The sequence below is a fragment of the Pteropus vampyrus genome, unplaced genomic scaffold (assembly GCF_000151845.1).
Source record: "Pteropus vampyrus isolate Shadow unplaced genomic scaffold, Pvam_2.0 Scaffold273, whole genome shotgun sequence".
In the NCBI taxonomy this organism is placed as follows: domain Eukaryota; kingdom Metazoa; phylum Chordata; class Mammalia; order Chiroptera; family Pteropodidae; genus Pteropus; species Pteropus vampyrus.
In genome coordinates this window covers 544,723-557,923 of record NW_011889054.1, presented here as the reverse complement: position 1 = coordinate 557,923, position 13,201 = coordinate 544,723, and the positions used below count along the sequence as shown (strand labels likewise).

The following is a 13,201-nucleotide window of genomic DNA, read 5'->3' as shown; positions in this document are numbered from 1 at the left end:
TTATGGAAAGACAATAGCAGAGGTCAGGGCATCAAGGAGAAGGCTGAAGAAACAGTCTCTGAATGGACAGGAACCTGGAAACTCCTGGGCCTCATTACCAAGACAAGCCCTTATGGCTCTATTGCCATCAAAATAAAAGAATTTCATATGTTCCTTTCCCTCGTCCCCACTATTATCACATAACTCTGCTCAGGGTTCACAGTCTCAGCGAAGTGTGAGCAAGCAGCCTGGCATTTAGCCACAGGAGAAAGGACACCTGAATTAATAGACCTGTCAAGATCCATAAGGTGGTTCCCTCAAGTCCAATGGTAACCAGAATGAGGGAGAATGAGTGGTGGACCACCCAAAAGCAAAGGGGGCCCACAGAAGTAGGGACGGGCTTACAAATTTGGGGTATTATCTGAGCACTTGTCCTTTTTGTCTGAGTGATAGATGAAAGGGGAAATCACTCATCAGAAAAGGTGAAGAATTAGGAGCCCCTAAACTCTAAAGCTTCAGGAAGGAGGGCTGATGAAGTCGAGACGGATGTGGGGGCAGAACAGCTGCAATAGTAGAAGGCTGTACAGTATCACCCTTCCTTGTGAAACCCAAGATTTTGAACAGATTGGATGCTCTTTGTAAGGAATGGAGAGGCTGAGCTTTGTGCCTGTGCAAATGAGAACAGATAATGAACCATGAAGGTTTAACCCTGAGGAATTAGCAGAAATTACAGAGGAGCTTCTGACTTTCACAAGCTATGGAATCAGCTGGAGTCTGAGCCAGTCATACTCTAAGAAAATCGGGCCCCAGCTGCCACTTAAGCTATACGAGTTTGGCAAGTAGTGTATCCTAAATCCCCTCTTTGGAAACTCATAATAAAAATGAGCATGTTAAAGATTGTGTGCTCTGTTTGGCATCTCTACTTAATATTTTTCTGTTTGTTGTGGTTGCCACAGGCTTGTTATGGCTGTTTGCTCAGTTCACTAAGGTATCACTAAATGCTGCATTTATTGAGGGAGCCCTGTTGTAGATCTAGGGTTTATTTTCTATCATCCTTATGTGCATTCTCATTCTAAGCAATCGAATGTTTAAGAATTTGGTGTGTACATTTACATATTTTCATGATATATATCCTGTTAGGCACATTGCTTCTTGATTTAATATATTTTATTATTATTGACTAAATGTAAAGATTTTCATCTAACACTAATTCATTCAAATAATATTGATGTGCCAAGCTATCATTCTAGGCACATGTGCATGTGTGCGCGCGCACGCACACACACACACACACGCACACGCACACACATACACACTTCTGAGAAGTCCTACGGTTTAAAAAAACTTGGGTGACTCAGACCATGTCTTAAGCTTATTTGGACAAGGAAATTTTTTTTCAGTATACTTATAACATTTTGTCACATCTTGTTCTATATAGTATAGCATTCTGGGAAATGCTGACAAAGGCATAGCTGGGCTATATGTAATTCAGAAAAAAACATCCATAAATATCACTTGTTTCAACATTTGATAAGAGTCAGACAGCAGAGACATTACTGATAAATTCTCCGCCGGAGTCTATAGTGCAGATATTCTTTATTGCCACTTAAAGGAAATCCGTATGCTTCGTTTGTCCAGTTAGCAGGTGACTTCTGAATCCTGAGGCCATCTGAGACTTATTATTTGACTAGATATCGATCCCACAACTGCTAACAAAACCAGGATATTTCTAAAGGATTTTGGATCAAACAGTGCTGCAATCAGATGTGTACTGGCTTTTGCCTCTTACTGGATTGTGGCTCTCAAGTCAGGCTCTGTAGATTTATATCCACCTCCCCTGGGACCCCGCTTGACCTAGCTAGTAGTAAGCACACAGTCTGCTTTCCTGGACTCTGGGGACTTTAAGAGACCATGTCCAGTTCTTTAAACAAATATCTAGCATCTACCACCGAGATATGCTCAGTCAGGATTTTTTGACAGGGAGTATGAAACTGGTTTAAATGTCTGTACAACTTTGAGATGCTTGAGTAGAGAGGCACTTTGCTCTTATCCCAGCAGGTCTCCTTAGTCACCTCTTTACGCAGAGAACCTTGCGTTATTGCGTGGAATAGTGGCTGAGTGCTTTCGCAGCATCGTGGCACGTTCCATCTGAGATGGAATAATCTGAGGTCCAGAGCCTTCATGGTTGCTGATGAATGTGTGATGACAGAGGGAAAACAATTTGGGGTGATATCACTGCCTGTGAGGCCATCTTCCTGTTTTTTTTTTTTTTTTTTTTTTTGAGGCTACATCACACACAAGAGAAAGATGGGCTGACATGTTGGCCGTGCTGATGATTTTTAGGGCCACCTCAGAATAGCCTTGATCCTGGGTCCCAGGAGCAGAAAAGACCCCTCATCCTTTGTGGTTCTGTGCTCTGTGTTCCTTGTACTTGAATGATGGCAATCCTTTACATCTGCAGCTGGGTATAATTCATTCATTCATCCTCCCTTGGAAATAACAATGATTGCTTTTGGGCTCTCTCGAAAAAGTAATTATGGTCGGTGCATTTTCCTTAATACTTTGAAAGAAGGGTGTCCACAAGATGAACTCTTTATAAAGTCTGCTAATGAAAGAATACATTCTTCAGCACTGTAGAATGCTAATACTGAAAAGATGACCTACTACCCTCTCAATTCATTTTACCAATAAGGAAACTGAGGCCTCAGAGTCCAACAGATTTATCCAGAGCTCCTTATTGGTAGATGAGCTGAAATTATATCCTGAGTTCCCTCAGGCCTGAAGGAAGCTTCTCTAACATATTTACTTTGTAAGGCTCATCCCAGCCCACTTGACTTAGGAACACTTCAGCACTGCATCGGGGGCCATTTTAAACAGCAAAATCACCAAGAAAAAGAACAAAAATGCCAAAAACATGGCACCAATAGACCATGAAAAAGACACTTGTTTACAGTATGAGAGCTGAAATGAGAAGGCAGAGCCTCTCCTTGCTCCGCCTCAGCCAGGAACATGGGTGTCAGGGAATTCAAGATTTTTGAGGCTCTGTGCATGTCTGTAAATAGCTGTGAAAGGACTGTGAGTTTTAATCTGGGGACTGCAAACAAATTTTAGTGAGTAGGTGAATTTGCAGACATGGAATCCATGAAGAATGAGGACCAACCTGTGTGTCTTCTTATATTTAGGTGTCACATAAACAGGCATTTAGGAAGGCATGGGGAAGTGGGTCAGGGCTGCCATTTATTGGGAGTTTACTGCGTACTGTGTACTGTGCTGAGCACTTTATGTTTTCTGGGCTAACTGTAGCCCCATGAACTGAAATCTTTAGAAGGGAGAAGCACACCTCATCTTGCCTTGGTACATCCCATTGTAAATCAAGACTCAAGACCGATGATCATGAAGAATCCTAGGTGGAGACAGGGCAATTCAGTCAATTTCACCAGCCGGAAAACAGAATTCCAAAGTCCCAGAATCTTGCCATCCCTGGGACAAATGTTCTGAGGATGCTAGGGGCCACCGAATACAGAAGGTCCCTCTGCCCAGCCCCAGCTTCCAATCTGTCCAGGACCACTCAATCTCACTGCTTTTCTGTGTTCTCTGCTGTTTCTGATATTCTTCTTTGGGTAGGTAGGAGCGGTGTGTGAATCAGTGTGAGGCACACACATGGAGTTTTTAGAATTAAAGCCAGGGCCTCAGGTGGCCTTTAATAAGACAGGCATCCAGATAAGGCTCTGGCTCAGTGCCATTAGAAGAACTTTATTCTTAATGTTTGTCCTTCAGCTCAGCCTTGGATGTACCTGTCTGGCTGGTGTTACTAAAATAACTCTTGAATCTAGCATTTCCTTGTCTTTGCTTTTATTTGAATAGAAAACCTGTTTTACAGGAGTGGGTGGAAAGATATTTTTGGAGTTGCCTTAACGAGTCTCCCCCGACTCCAGTGGCTTCTCTCGAAGGTCGGCAGTGCCCCGGGAAGAATATGGGGGCCTTTCCTTCCCCCTTCTCCATGGCCAGCCTGCTGTCTTGCATATCAGGGTCTCTGGAAACATCTGGTGTTGGTCTCCACCTGGTGTCACAGTGTAGACTTTATAAAAACAGATAATGTAATATTATACCTTAGGACGTAATAAAATGGCCTGCTTAATAAGGAAGTAGTGAAGGAAAAAAAGAAGTGGGAACATTCTCAAATTTTGTGACAAGGTCTAAATCAAACAATTTCAGCTTTGCCTACTGGATGGTGTTTTTCTTTAATTTTACTGTGTGCTTCCAGTCTTAGGGCAGGTCCACAATCCATGCTGATTCTGGGCATTGCCTTTTGAAAATTCTGAAGAGTTGGGGAGATTTACTTAGGTGGAGTTCTCTTGCTTTTTACCTAATTGAACATGTTTTTGAGGATTCTTTTCCATGCTTTCTATACCTGTTACCACCATTCCCGTAAAAACTGAACACTTGAGCATAAAGACGAAGTTTTTCCGTAGCCGTAGTCTTGTACCTAGCGTTGTGCCTGGCAAAGAGTGGGTGCTTCATGATTACACACCCACTGATTCAATGAATGAAGGAGTTCAAGTTACAGCAGTGTTCTACTTGGCCACATTTAATGAGAAATTATCCATTTATTCCAGAGCTCGGCAGACATTTTCTGTAAAGGGTCAGAGTAAGCATTCTAGGCTTTGTGGACCATACGGGCTCTGTTGCAACAACTGGATGCTGCTGTTATAGTTGTGAGATCAGCTGGACAATATGGCAGGGCGTGGCTGTGCTCCCATGCTTGTGGTTTATCCTGATCTGTACAAAAGCACGCAAAGGCACCATATACCCCTTAGAGGTCATTGTGGTGAAGAGAAGAGACCTTGAGAATCTGTGAGTGGCAGAGACAATGCTAGGGATTCACCAAATTCTGTTCCACTTTCCACCTGAGCACAGGAGGACTACATTTCCTAGCTTGCTCTGCACTCAGGTGTGCCTTGTGACTAGTTCTGGCCAATGAACTGTGTGTCCAGAAATGAAGTCTGCCATGTTCAGATCTGGCCTGTAATATGTCCAGGCAACTGCTCCATGCCCTCCTCCCTCCTTGCCAACAGATAATCCAGTGCAGGGCTCCCGGGCCCTGGGAGATGGAGAAGCCACTTGATGAGGGAGCCTGGGTCTCTGGATAACTATATGGAGTAGAGTCTTCCCCACCTTCACCCTCGACACATATTGGACTAGGAAGGAGTGGAAAATAAATATCTCTGTGTTAAAACACTGAAATTTTGGGTCATTAGACTGTCCTCTCTAATAATACTGTTTGGGCCCAGATATAGACAAAGAAACTGAAAAATATGAGCACAGAGCCATTCTATCTAAGCTGTTAGCCTCCTGCTTAGCGAACCTGTGGTTTTTGGTTGGGGAGAAGGGAAATGAAGAGATTTTGGTGCTCATACTCTTGGAAAATGTGTGTATAGGAAGTGGTGGTGCAGTTTGCGTCTGAGAAACTTGGACCTTGAAGAGAAAGCCAGTGGAAGGTAGGATAAGGGAGAGCAGAAATGAGGAAACAAGATAAGTGACTTTTTATAAAATTGTACATGAACCACATTAACTCTTGTACCCAGATATGGCCTCATGCCTTCAGTACAATGGTTTGTCTCTGTGCCGTTTTTCTGAGCTAGCCTAGGACCTCCCCATCCTAATGTTGTTTCTCTCTCTCTCTCTTAAGTGAAATATGATAGCTTGTATAATAAGTCAACACCAAAATTTCAGGGGCTTAGCAAAATATTTCTTAGTTACATCCATCTCAGTCCAATATGAGATGGCCGTGGTGGGCTATGCTCCACGTAGTCCTTGAGGAATCCAGGTTCATTTCACCTTGAGGCTCCCTTCCTCTTGGCCCTCATTGTCTTCTCCTTGCAGCTGAGAAATGGGAAAAGTAAGAATGGAGGAGAATTGCATGGGAGGTTTTGGAGGCCAGTCTTGGTAGTGGTATGCCTCACTTTAGCCTGAACTCCATGTCTCAGAATTCAGTTACTTGATCCCACCTGACTGCACGTCTTGCCAGGAAATATAGCACAACCTGTGGGCCCAGAGGAAACTAAAACAGGATTTGGTGGACCCATAACAGACTCTGTCTTAATGAGAAAACACTTTGAGCTTCTAATAACCAACTTTATCAATAAATAGTTGGAACCAACCCATCTTTGAATTGAGACTTGCTAGTGCTTTTTATAATTGTAAGCCTTTAGTTATGCCTCATTGTCTGAAAGAGGCCAGAGGCACAGTCTAATGCCAAAAATAGAACAAGATCTCTTATAGCTGATTTTGATGCTATAGGAAGCCAACAGGAGGAGCAAAGCATTTATTACTTTTCCTGGGAGGAGGGTGGGGTATGGGGTTTTCTTTTGGTGCAGGAGCTTCCCCCAGCGCTGCCTCTCTGGTCTCTCTTCTTCGTCTGCTCTTCTTTCCTTGCAGGTTCTACCTTTGTAACATCAGGGCCCCACATCCATTCCTGGCTTTATCTGGGGAGGACCTGGGTGGGTCCTGGCATAGACCCTGCCAGTCCTCCCAGCACATTCTGCAGAGAGGCACAGGCACAAAAGAGATCTTCCTCTTGCTAATTTGAACTATCTTTCATAACAAAATTTTGATATGCTAAAATACTAACAGAACTCTTTGATTAGAGGAGGAATGAGAGGAACAAGATGGTGACAAAGACAGAAAGTCCCATCTCCTTGTGTCACATGACCATATTACATGGCCTCAGGATGTGTACGGTTAAAGTGGCCTAAAACAAATGATTTTCTGAGTAGTAGCTTCCATTGGCCAAAAATACGTATTCCTTTTTTGAGGGTATGGTCACAGAAGGGGTTGGCTATCAGGTGCTATTGGTAAATTATACCTTGAATATGTTCAGCTACTTTGGGACCTCAGGGAGTTCAGGTGCTTCCCAAAGCATCTCAGAGGAAGGAATGTATGTGAAAGATGTTATAGCCAAGAGCTGATCTGGCCCCTGCCCTTTCGCACTGCCATCTTTCATAAGAACAGTCAGGAATCCAGATAAATGAATGTGGGAAGTAGAGAAGCAGGCCCTCTCTCCTTGCAAACATCAGACCGCCTCTGGTAGGAAATCTTGGCCCATCCCCTTACTCATCTTTCAGTTGAAATTCCTCCCTTTCTTTGATCTCTTAGCATTTGTGTGTGGATCTGATGTAATTCCCACTAAAAGGCATAGGTGTCATTCTGAAATTTCAAGGTCAGGGCCATGGTCCTACTTATAATTTCAGATGCCAGTCCTGGATCTAGATGCATGGAACAGGTTTAAGATACTGTGCATTGAATGATGACTAAGTCTGGCTGGCTGTGCCCAGCTGACTTGGGGACATTAGGTAACCCCAAATGAAAGTTAAGCTGCTACTACCACCTGGGCCTAAGGTTATAAGGGATTTTACCCCTATCTGGAATTGAACGGACCAGAAGGGAGGGTCCTATGTATCAATTTGGGTTTGATCAGGAAATCCGAGTTGCTTGGAGTGATATGGGATATGGGTTTATTGTAGGGAGTGCGCTGTATATAACTGTTGGACATGTGAAGAATTTGGGAGGCTTTTGCCTCTGCCTTCTAGTGGTTTGGTCAGTAGGGCTGACAGGGGGAAAGCTGGATATGAAGCAGGCAGAGCAAAGACAAACCGGAGCCTGCAGAGACAAACCAGAACCCGTGAAGGCAAAACAGACCCCACAGGGACAAACTGGAACTGCACGTGTCTTTTACCAGCTCCTTGTGAAAGCGCGGGTGACTTGTAGAAGCAGCTGGCATCTTGGACATGGAACTGCACGTGCATTTGCCCCAGGACATGGAGAGACTGAAGGAGAAGATCTAGGCAGGAGCTGAGGCTGCCAAGGGCACAGATTTTGCCCCATGTCAGTGACACTGGGCAGAAGATCAGCCACAGTGCAAACCGAAGCAGGGCTCTGACCTTCAGAACACAGTGGCCACTTTGTCACCTCTGATTCTCGAATCTCTTCAAAATTTCTCTTGTGTGAAAAGAATGTTAGCTGAACCTATTGCGGAAATCATTTCACGACATACGTAAATCAAACCATTACACTGTATGCTTTAAGCTTATACAGTGATGTATGCCAATTATTTCTCAATAAGACTGGGGAAAATAAAATTAAAATTAAAATGTGAAAAACAAATTCCCTAAATGTAAAAAAAAAAAAAATTTCTCTGGTCACCAACCCTAACTCAGAACTATACAGGGGAGGGAGTTCTGGGAAATGTCGTTACATCTCAGCCAAATCGACATAGTACAAAGCCACAGCTTCCATCTCTCAGTTGCATTATTAATACTCATCGTAGCTACAGATGTGTGTGCCAAAGTAATTTTTTGCAGGAGCCATTGGAAAGAACTCTTTTGGTGAAATCCACTGAAGTTTTGACTGAGAGGAAAAGATAAAGTAACTTGGCCTTTCGTGCCAACACTTTGTGACCAGTGAATTCTGTTTGTTGGAGGAAAGATGAGGAGGAAGAGGACAAATATTGGAGTAGAAATAAAGATTTCTTTTGAATCTTGAATTGGGTTAGAAAAAACTACTTTCTAAGTGTTGTAGAAGATTGCCTTTCTACGAGGAGAAACCTGGGTGGCTGTAGACCTGTGGTTCAGTATTCAGAAGCCTGCTTTGTGAGTGGAGTGGGCTGGTGGCAGGGTGGCCAATAGTAAGTGTGCCCCTAAAGAATCTGGAGTCTGACCAAAAGAAGCTGGAAAACCGCAAGGTTTTTACATGAAACCTTGATAAGTAAATGGTCACTTTTGTAAATATTCTAGATGTGCTTGAAAACAGTATCTTTCTAGTTATTTTGAATATTGGGCTCTACATGTGTTGGTAAGGTCAAATTGCTGATCATGATGTTTGAATCGTCTGTATCTTTGCTGAATATTGTTTCTTTATTCTATCAGTTTCTGAGAGTTACATTAACATTTCCTGTAAGGTAAAGGTTTGTCTATTCTGCCATTTATTTTTATTTATTTTATTCTTAAAATTTTATGTTTGTTTATTTTAGGTGAGGCAATCCTTGGTTGACCTCACAGATTGCAAGGATCTTGTCAGCTTACAATCCCTTTTTTTTATTTTTTGTGCCTATAGTACCTGGTCCTCCTAGGTGGTCTCCCATCCAAGTACTAATCAGGCCCGACCCTGCTTAGCTTCTGAGATCAGATGGGATCGAGCTTGTTCAGGGTGGCATGGCCGTAGACTATTCTGCCATTTAGATCTAAGAAATTTTGCTCTATAGATTTTGAGCCTATGTTATTAGCCTCATAGAACTTTATAACTATTGTCTTTCCAAATCTTTTTGTCACTTGAAATATCTCCCTATCTCTAGCTGTTTTAACCTTAAAGTCTATGTTTTTCATCTTTATTGAGCTATTGTTGATAAATAAAAATTCACATCTACTTTATATTAATAGAGAGACTCCAGCTTCCTTTGGGTTAATGTTTACATGGTATATCTTTTTCCATCTTTTTACTCATTGCCTTTTTTGGGAGTTGCCTTTTCTTATTATGCTTGGTTATTTTGGTTGGAGTGCTGACCACCAATAATTTGAGGATGGGGAAGATGTTATAATCCAAACTCCAAAAAGGAATTTCCTTTCTTCTGCTAGGTGCTGGGGATATTCAGTTCTGAGGTTGTGATGATTCCAAGCTAAATCGCAACCCCCAAAGGGCTGCTCTTTGGGATTCCAGTCCAGAGCCAGAGGACTTCTAAGGGCTTTTTGCTCTTGCTGACCCTTAAACTTCAATCCCTAGCACCCTAGCCTTGTGCTGTTGAAAGAGGAGCTGCTCAACCTCACAAGCACCCCTTCCAGAATAAGCAGAACCCCCAGAGAGAAAGGCTTCCCACAGCCAGTTTCACCTCCTTGCATGCCATCGTTTCTTGTATTCTGGCCCAGCAATTATTTACTATTTCATTAGTTTTCCAATATTTTTGAGCATATTTTTGAAAACATTTTGTCTACCATTTTAGCTGTCCTTAGAAGAGTTGATCCAAATTTCCTAGTCTTCCTTTACCAGAAGCAGAAGTTCCTCGTTCATTTTCTGTAGAGAAAGCTGCTTTCTCTAGCATGGTTGACTAGCATTTTCTTTATAATGTTTTAGATGCTTTAAAAGGTGATGATTATGGAACACTGTAATTTTACTTCATAATTTTTGTTTAATAGGATAGGTAGTGTAATTCTGGATCTTGATGTAGATGTTAAAAAAAAGTAGGGGTGATTGTACAAAAGTCAGAAATACTGTTACAGGGAACTTACATTTTTAATCATATTTTATTTTAATCTCACTTGTTTTCACAAAGCTTGCGAAGTTCATAGGTATTACATATGACAGACAGTAGATGCTTGAACTATTATAAATTCATTTTTTTTATCACCTAGAATGTTAATGAATGAAAACGCTTAAATATCCGATGCAAGAATAAGAACTGGCTCCCTCATTGGGGAAGAATCTCCCTGAGTCAGTGAGAAAGTCAGTTTTGGAGAGAAAGCTCCGGGCCCTGATGCCCTGGGTGGTTAACGGGGTGTAGGGAGTGGGGGGAGTCTTTCCCAGTGAGGATCTGGTGGAGAACTCGGCTGCCCGCTGGGCTCTGGATTCCAGCCAGAGGGGCTTGCTGGGCTTGACAGGATCTGTCACCCAGGCAACCGTGGATCCATGTGTAAAACCAGCAAGGCGCCACTTCATGAGCAGCTCCTTTCACTGTCGCCCTGGGAATTTCTGAGCGAAACACACATGCGGGACATCTGTTTTCCGTGTTCCTCTTTCAGAGCAGCAAAAATGGTGGTTTTGTTTGAGAAAGGAAAATAGGAAAAGCCACATAGGTCAGTGTTTGAGAAACTGGTCATGTTTGTGTATCTGCTGAATTCGCTCCTGTAATCTTTACTCCTTTGTGAGTTTTCTTTGTTTTGAATGAAGCGGAGTGTTCGGTGATTTCAATTCAATATGCTCCTCTTGCCTACGACTCTCCCGTGAACTACAGACCCATTTTCCAACACTTTAATGTTGTCCACCTCAGACATAGCATGTCCCCAACCCAAGTCACATGTCCCTAAACCTGATTCTCTTACAACTTTTCTTCCCGTATTTTCATGAGATGAAGAACCCAGTCTTAAATGACACAAAACTGTCCCCACATTGTATAAGGGGCCTCCTGCTCTTAGAGGGTGCGCACTGTAGAGGTAGTTTGAAAGGCCCATCAAAATGCCCATGCTTCTGTGTATGACACGATTTAGCCGGTCAGAGGAGAATATGTCCCAAACCCCACATTGTTAACAGTGTACAGTAAGTCTTCACTTAACGCTGCCTATAGGTTCTGAGACTTCAAGTGAAATGACGTGTAACAAAACCAATTTTACCATAGGCTAATTGATAAAAACAGGAGTTAAGTTCCAACATCATCTCATCAATGTAATAATGAAATGACGTTGACCTAAATGATGATGTTCAAGAACCTGCTCCACAAAAGTCATTCATCTCATATTTCAGTAAAATGCATTTATAAAACAGGTCATTCTCTTCCTCATTCCTCCCTTCTCTTCATAGTAATTGTCCCTAGAACATTCTCTGGATCTTGGCTGTGCCACTCTAACTAGCTATCCTTATGATGACATGTGACTAAAGAACATATCCTTGTCAGGCCATTCTCGATCAGAGTGACAAGAGCAACTTCTCTGACTGCAGAAACTTTTCAGATAAATGGAGACTAAAGAGACAACAGCATTATGTGATCCAACATTGGGCAGATAAAGGACACTAATAGGAAAATTGGCAAATTTTGGATAATGTCTGAAGATTACTATATTGTGTCAATGTGATTTTCCTGATTTGTCAACATTACACTGTGATTACATAAGCGAATATCCTTGTTTTTAAGGAAATCACAGTGAAATCTTAAAGAGGCACTGTGCCTGCAACTTCCTGACAAATATTTCAGAAAAAAAGTATGTGCATGTGTACACACACACACTTGGAGGGAGAAAGGATGAATGATAAATCAAGGCAGCAGATTAACATTTGGGCAATCTCGAAAGGCGTAGAGGAACTCTTGTACTATTTTCTCCACATTTTTATGTCTTAAATTATTTTAAATCAGAAGTTTAAAAAATTATCTTGATAAGTGGGAGAGCTTATCAGGAAACCTCAAAACTGGAATACTTTGGGCCCTTTGAGTTCAATCTGTTCCAAACCCTAGTCCCTTTGTTGGTTTTCCAAGGAGACTGAGTTCTCTTCTTCCTTCAAGTGAGATCCCCACTTCCCTAAGTCTCTCCACTTGGTTGAACAGACAAAATGTCTTTCTTGGCTGAAAGCTTAGGTCTATGTCTTTCCCCAAATTCCATTCCCCAGCAGTGTATGTAGAAGCCTGCATTCCTCTGTGATATTTGTCTGGGATCCACTTTTTCTGTCTATTGGAAGAGCCAGATGCTGGGTTTATCCATTGCAACATGTGTCAGTCAGGATGGAGTAACTTATGCTGCAGTAACAAATTGCCCCCAAAGTTCAGTTTAACACCATAAAAGTTGATTTCTCACTCAGGCTACATATGCAATATGGTGTGTGCGGGGGTCTCTACTCATTAAAGAGCTAGTGAGTAATTTACGACATTCCCTTTCATCCGATGTGGTGATTGTCATGAGACAAAAATGCAGCCTCCATCAGCCAGGCTTCCTGAGCGACTAAAGTTTCTTCCTAAAAGGGATAAATGTTGTTTCTGCTTACATTTCATTCACTGCAGAGTACAATCCTACAGCGCATTTGTGAGGAGAAAAGGTTGAAATATTTGTAACACCCTTGTTGATTCTTACAGCACTATCTCTTAGCAGTTAAGCTGAATTTAATAGTTAAATTTAGGAGAGCAGATTAAGAGGCAGTCACCTAAAAAGCAAAGATGCTGACTGCCTCCAGGGACAGAGTGAAAAAGACAAATTGGCCATGAGTCACCAGAGCGTTTTCTCCTCTGAGAGACTTTCCTGTCCCATGCTCCTGTGCTCTGTGACCAGCAGAGGCTTCTGTCCTACCCTAGCATACTTTTGCTGTTATTTCCTTGTGATTTTCTGTCAGATACATTTTTATGAATGCTACAAATGTTTATTGGGTGCCTACATCAATAGATGGGCACCTGGTATTTGCTAGACACTGCCCCAGGTTCTGGGATATATGGAACAATGACAATGGCTCTGCTCTTATGGCATTTCTTGACTTGTCA

The 13,201-nt window shown here is 42.3% G+C and overlaps 1 protein-coding gene and 1 pseudogene across 1 annotated transcript in view; one reads left to right on the top strand and one right to left on the bottom strand.

Annotated features, from left to right (window-relative positions):
* GNA14 (G protein subunit alpha 14) overlaps positions 1–13,201 on the top strand; it is a 164,612-nt gene that overhangs the window by 137,243 nt on the left and 14,168 nt on the right. The window lies entirely within an intron of this gene.
* LOC111729658 lies at positions 9,082–9,200 on the bottom strand (annotated as a pseudogene).